This window comes from Pongo abelii, chromosome 10 (genome assembly GCF_028885655.2).
Source record: "Pongo abelii isolate AG06213 chromosome 10, NHGRI_mPonAbe1-v2.0_pri, whole genome shotgun sequence".
NCBI lineage: Eukaryota > Metazoa > Chordata > Mammalia > Primates > Hominidae > Pongo > Pongo abelii.
In genome coordinates this window covers 62,931,291-62,937,040 of record NC_071995.2, presented here as the reverse complement: position 1 = coordinate 62,937,040, position 5,750 = coordinate 62,931,291, and the positions used below count along the sequence as shown (strand labels likewise).

General features: G+C 39.9%; 1 long non-coding RNA gene across 2 annotated transcripts in view; it reads left to right on the top strand.

Moving 5' to 3' along the window:
• The window catches only part of LOC129049142 (uncharacterized), a 66,679-nt gene that overhangs the window by 43,276 nt on the left and 17,653 nt on the right, over positions 1 to 5,750 (top strand). The gene's annotated exons all lie outside the window — the stretch shown is intronic.

Sequence of the window (5,750 nt, the reverse complement as noted above, 5' to 3'; positions counted from 1 at the left end):
CTTATAAATGCTAAGTGATAAATGTCCATCATACAGCATTGCATTTACCTGTTTACTGATCTGTCTCTTTCACTACAATGGGAACAACTGGAGGGCAAGAATCAAACCTGTTCTTGACTCCGGGCCTTTGCACTTACTGTTCCCTTAGCCAGCACACTTGTCCCCAAGTGCAGCAATTACACAAAGCAGGGGGGAAATTTAACTGGCAGAATAAATGAAGGCTATGCCTAAGCATGTGTTCCAATAAATGTTTTCAGGAGCACTTTCATACATGTGCGTACATGTGCACAAACAAGTGAAACGATGAGCTATGTGGGGATAGACGCAGAATAGCCCCACAGTGGTCTCTCAAGAAAGATGAGAGGCATCATGCAGGGGCTGTTCTGTGGGTGTGGGGGTGCAGGAACAGAGTGCAGACAGGCTTCTGCCCTGACCCTCAATGTGGAAGGGTGAGAACGAGAGATGAGCACACAGCTTTAGTCTGAAAGCCTCTCTTGCTTCCTTTGTTTCCAGTGCCATGACTTAAGGAGTGAAGAGAGGGCATAGAGAACAAGCAGAGTGTGCAGGGCATATGCTGAGACAGAAACTGGATCTGAAACAAGTTGAATACTTGCAGGCAGGAAGAAATGGATCGCACCAAACCAAGGTTGCTCTGGGTCTCCACATTCCCTCTGGTTCAAACCTTATTGTTAAGTCGGATTCCCATTCATCCTCCTCTTCCCTGTCCTGTTCCTGTTCTGAACACAGGCTTGAGGATGACTTATGTTCCTCTCCCAGCTAAGCTCTCAGAAGGCAGGAGTTGGGCTAGGAACTCACTCTGGACAGCAGAGCTCTCCAAAGATTTTGTAGGAAGAACTACTTTTTATTTTCTTAGTCATTAAAAAACAAAAACAAAAAAAAACTCAGAGTCATTTGTACATATTTTCAAAAAACACAGAAAATCATATTTTTTAAAAATCATAAGGCTGGGTGTGGTGGCTCATGCCTATAATCCCAGCCTCGGGAGGCCGAGGCAGGTGGATCATGAGGTCAGGAGATCAAGACCATCCTGGCCGACATGGTGAAACCCCCTCTCTACTAAAAATAGAAAAATTAGCCAGGCATGGTGGCACGTGCCTGTAATCCCAGCTACTAGGGAGGCTGAGGCAGGAGAATTGCTTCAACCAGGGAGTCAGAGGTTGCAGTGAGCCAAGATCATGCCACTGCACTCCAGCCTGACAACAGAGGGAGACTCTGTCGCAAAAAAAAAAAAAAAGAAAAAAGAAAAAAATCACTCATAATCTACCACCCAGGAATACCACTGTTAATATTTTAGTGTACTTCCTTCAAGTCTTTGTTTTTACACAATTAAATTCATTTTGAATATATAATCTGCAATTCTGCTGTTTTTATGTAATATACTGTTATGAGCTTTTTCTCATACTATTTTCAGTTCTTCCAAATTTCCATTGTTGTTGCTGCAGAATAATCTACCATTTATCTATTCATTCTATTGTTGGACAATAACTTTCCTAGAAGTGTTGTGTGGTCTTGGATTCTGTGCCAACTGAGACAAGGGCCTGGGTGGAATGGAAGGTGCCAAGCCTGACAATACCTGCATACCAACAGGGAGTCTGGCAACCATGAGAAGTAGTGTGAGGGTGGGGACCGAGGAAATGTAGACGCCATCTTGGAGTCCTACCACGCAGAGCTTCAAGATCTGCTGGTGGATGTCGATGCATTGTTGGAAGACTCCAGTCAGATCTAGCACTGAACTAGGTATAGTAATAGTATAAGAAATGCTGTATGATGACAAAGCTGAGAAAGTGGGAGAGAAAGCAGTTAGGCAGCCACACTCTGAGGTACTCCAATGAAGGCTGTAGGAATTTACTTTTCTATTAGTTTCATGTACTTCTTCAACTTTAACTTTGGAGGCATTCCTGTATTTATGAGAACCAATTAAATAGTACTGACTTGGGAGCACTTAAGCACCACAATGGGAGAGCCACAGTGCAGTTATTTTCACGGTGGAACGGTGGGCCAAGGTGACCTAAGGGTCTTCTCCCTGAGTCCTCATAGGTTGCTAGTTAACAGTAGTGACATCTCATGCACCATTTACATTGTTTTCATTGTGTGGGTTTTTTGTTGTTTTTTATTGTATTAAAAACTTGAATTAGTTAAACCTGCAGCTGTTTTTGTATAACTTGTGAGTCAAGAGTAGTTTTTACAAAAAGAAGAATATGAGACACACTGTATGTGTCCTACAAAGCCCAAAATATCTACTATCTGGCTATTTACAGAAAAGTTTCCGGACCCTCAGCTTAAGAAATAAATAAACCTCAAATTTCAGTAGCTTTGCAAAATAAAGTTTTTTTCTTGTTATTCAGTTCAATGCAGATGTTCCCAGCCTAGAAGTGATACATATTATCTCACTTCTGTGGCAAGAAGCAGTCACATGCTCACATTTGCAGCAAAAAGGCTGGAAAATGTAGCCTCTTGTCTGGACAATGACCCTCAAGGACACTTTCCCTTCTTTATTGTGTGTCAGAGCTCAGGCCTCCCCTATAGAGGGGGAAGAATGTATTTTTGGTGGACAGATAGGTCTCTCTGCCAAGGTTCAATTACATGTATGTATATACACTGTTAATTTTTAAAGTAAGTATGTGTTGTTAATTTCAATGTAAATTCCTTGTGTTTTTTTAACCTACAAGAAGCTTGCCTGCCAGGAGTTTTTTAGAAACAAACTACTGAAAGGCTGGGGAGGGGGCTGTAACTTATTGCAATTAAGGAGAAGTCAGACAAGCATTAACGTGTGAAAATGCTGAACAAAAGCACAGGAACAGAAGATGGCTCAGTCTCTGTGGTCTTTCACTCTGTTCCAAATAAAGGCACACCTAATATACTTCTCCCACATGAGAGTCTCCTGCCCTTTCTAAACTGTGGGAGCAGAAAATGAAGAAAACCCTCAAAATTTTTTGATGTAACTCTAATACCACTCCACCTCTGCACAATTCTTCTCTTACACAAACCACAATTATTGAAAGCATTTGACTAATGCTTGGGTACAACCATGGTGCCCTGCTTGCTCAGTGACTTCTAGACTAAACAAGGTTCACTGTTCCAGAAGCAGACAGTAGTTGGAAAAACCTTTTACTCCCCAACAGCTGTAGATCATAATACCTTCATACCTGTGTGCAAACCTTCTTTCCCTACATGCAGTTATGATTTAAACAGCCCTTTCATTTTAGAAGGAGATCACAATAGGAGAGCCCCTCTCTGCCAGAGATGAACTAAGGCAGTGCATATGAGGGCTTCAAAATCTATTTAGTGTGCTCTAAATGTAAGGAATCAGTATTTGGATTTTTTAAGTGCAGGAGGTGTGTGTTACAAACTTTCAGGTTGAAAAAATCAGATGCATTCACACATGCCCTTAGCTGACTGCATTTTATGGCAAAGATACAAGGGGAATAAAGCAAGCCAGGAAATTATTCCTACCCTGAATACCATGTAGTGACAAATCAGTTCTTCTCTTGAGGGATTTGAATTCACATCACTCAGAGAGGCAACAGTCTAAACTGGTAATGAGAGAGAGAAAAAAGGAAAAAAGGTCACAAGAAAAATGGAATGAGTAGAGTAGGGCCCATATGTCAGAGAAGCTTAAGCCTGAAGGATCTGTATTCTAGAACCATTACTGGGTCTGCTTTCAGTGCTGCTATTATGTCTTGAGAAGGTTGAACAACATTCTACAGAGATTTTAAAAATTGCATGAATAATTGTGTCTTACAAATGCAAGGTTTTTTCTTCTATCATGATATATTAATTTTAACCCTGCTGTGACATCCTCCTATATCTTGTTCTATTTTTTGCTGCTATAACAGAATACCCACAGAAACTAAGTAATTTAAAAAGAAAAGAGACATGGTTCTGGAGGTTAGGAAGTCCAAGATTAAGGGTCTGCATCTTGTGAGGGCCTTCTTACTGTGTCATAACATGGGGGAAAGCATCAAAAGGTGAGCACACAAGACCGAGAGAAAAATGAGAACTGAAATTAATCTTGTATCAGGAACCCATTTTCACAATAACAGTATTAATCCATTTATGAAAGCAGAGCCCTCATGACCCAGACACTCTCAAAGATCCCATCTCTCAAAACCATCCTAATGGTAATTCAATTTCAATATGAGTTTGAGAATATTCAAACCACAGCACTGTGCTATTTTATTACATTTGTTTTGATATTTATTTTTATTAAGCTAGAATTTTAATATGGTTAAATCTAAAAAAAGAATGATTTTTACTAATTTTTGAATTTTATAATTGTGAAATCAATACTTTCTCATGGGAAAAAAATTAAAACTCTAGAAAAAATTATGAGCAGGAAAATAAAATTCTACTGACCCACCCACCACCCTATTATCCTTCATTTTTGTTCTCCAGAAGCAATCACTGCTATGAGTTTCTTGAGAAGCTTCTCAGAAATGTCATCTGTGTACTGCTCTTCATTTTAATCTAATTTCTCCTAGATACTGAGACAGTGGTTTGGTTGACTCAAGGAGGTCCTGGTGACCTCTTGCCTTTACTTGGCACAATCTGAAGGCATCCAGTTCTCCCAGAACAGCATTCTCCACTTTGCTGACCTTCAGTAAAATTGCAACATGAATCAGTTGTCTTGGACACTCTTCTTCATTCTTCTTCATGCCCTAACATCCCATCACTCCTCAGGACACCTTTTGCCACACCCAGACTTTTCCTGCCCAAGTAATAATCCATGTTCAAAAAACTGTTCTGTACTCTATATTCCATCAAATCTTTCAATGAGATTAATACCAGATTGTGAATAAATGGGCTTTCTTTATAAGCAGGTTACCTTTTCTAAAGGATATTTTTATTTTATTTTAAAAAATCAAAGAAGAATAAACTTATAATAGTGGAAATTACAGTTGGTAGTCAACAAATATTTGTTGAGTGGCTTCTTTGTGCCAAGCATGAAGTTATAGGGCAAAAAACGTTTAGATTGGAGGAAACCAATATCTACTATGAGTAGATTCTTGAGCCTGTTCCAGAAAGGCACAGCATGACTCAAATGGTTGCTGAAGAATAGAGGACAAGGGAAATGATCCAAAATAATAGTAACAGGTACTCCATGAGCTGAAACTTGTGACTTCTCTTTGTTTTTAGTTACTGTCTTGTGGAAAATTTTGCTGTTTTGACTCTGTCACAGAACAGATGGAACCATGATTTATGATTCACAGTTTATGAAGCTGACGTAATATTCTACCACACTTTGCGGCCCATCATGTTTCCCACATTTGCAATATTTTTTCTTCTGGGACACTTGTCACAAAAGGATCACTGAGACGTTGGGATGAGAGTGGTTCCGCCTTTATAAAGTAGGGAAACTAGTGATATCACAAGGGTCATTCATGCATCCAACAAATATGTATTTGGCCGCCTAATGTGCCAGGTACTGCTCTAGGGACTAAGGATCCAATGGACAAGTCAGATAGGTCTTTACTCTGTGAAGCAGAAAAATAATAAACAAGTAAATAAGCAAACAAATGACAAGATCATTGCATAGAAGTGCTTTGAAGAAAATAAAAATCAGGTAATGTTATAAAGAGTGACTGGAGGCAGACAACATTAAATAGATTGGTTGGCGAGGCATGGTGGCTCACACCTGTAATCCCAGCACTTTGGGAGTCCAGGGTGGACAGATCACTTGAGGTCAGGAATTCAAGACCAGCCTCGGCAACATGGTGAAACCCTGTCTG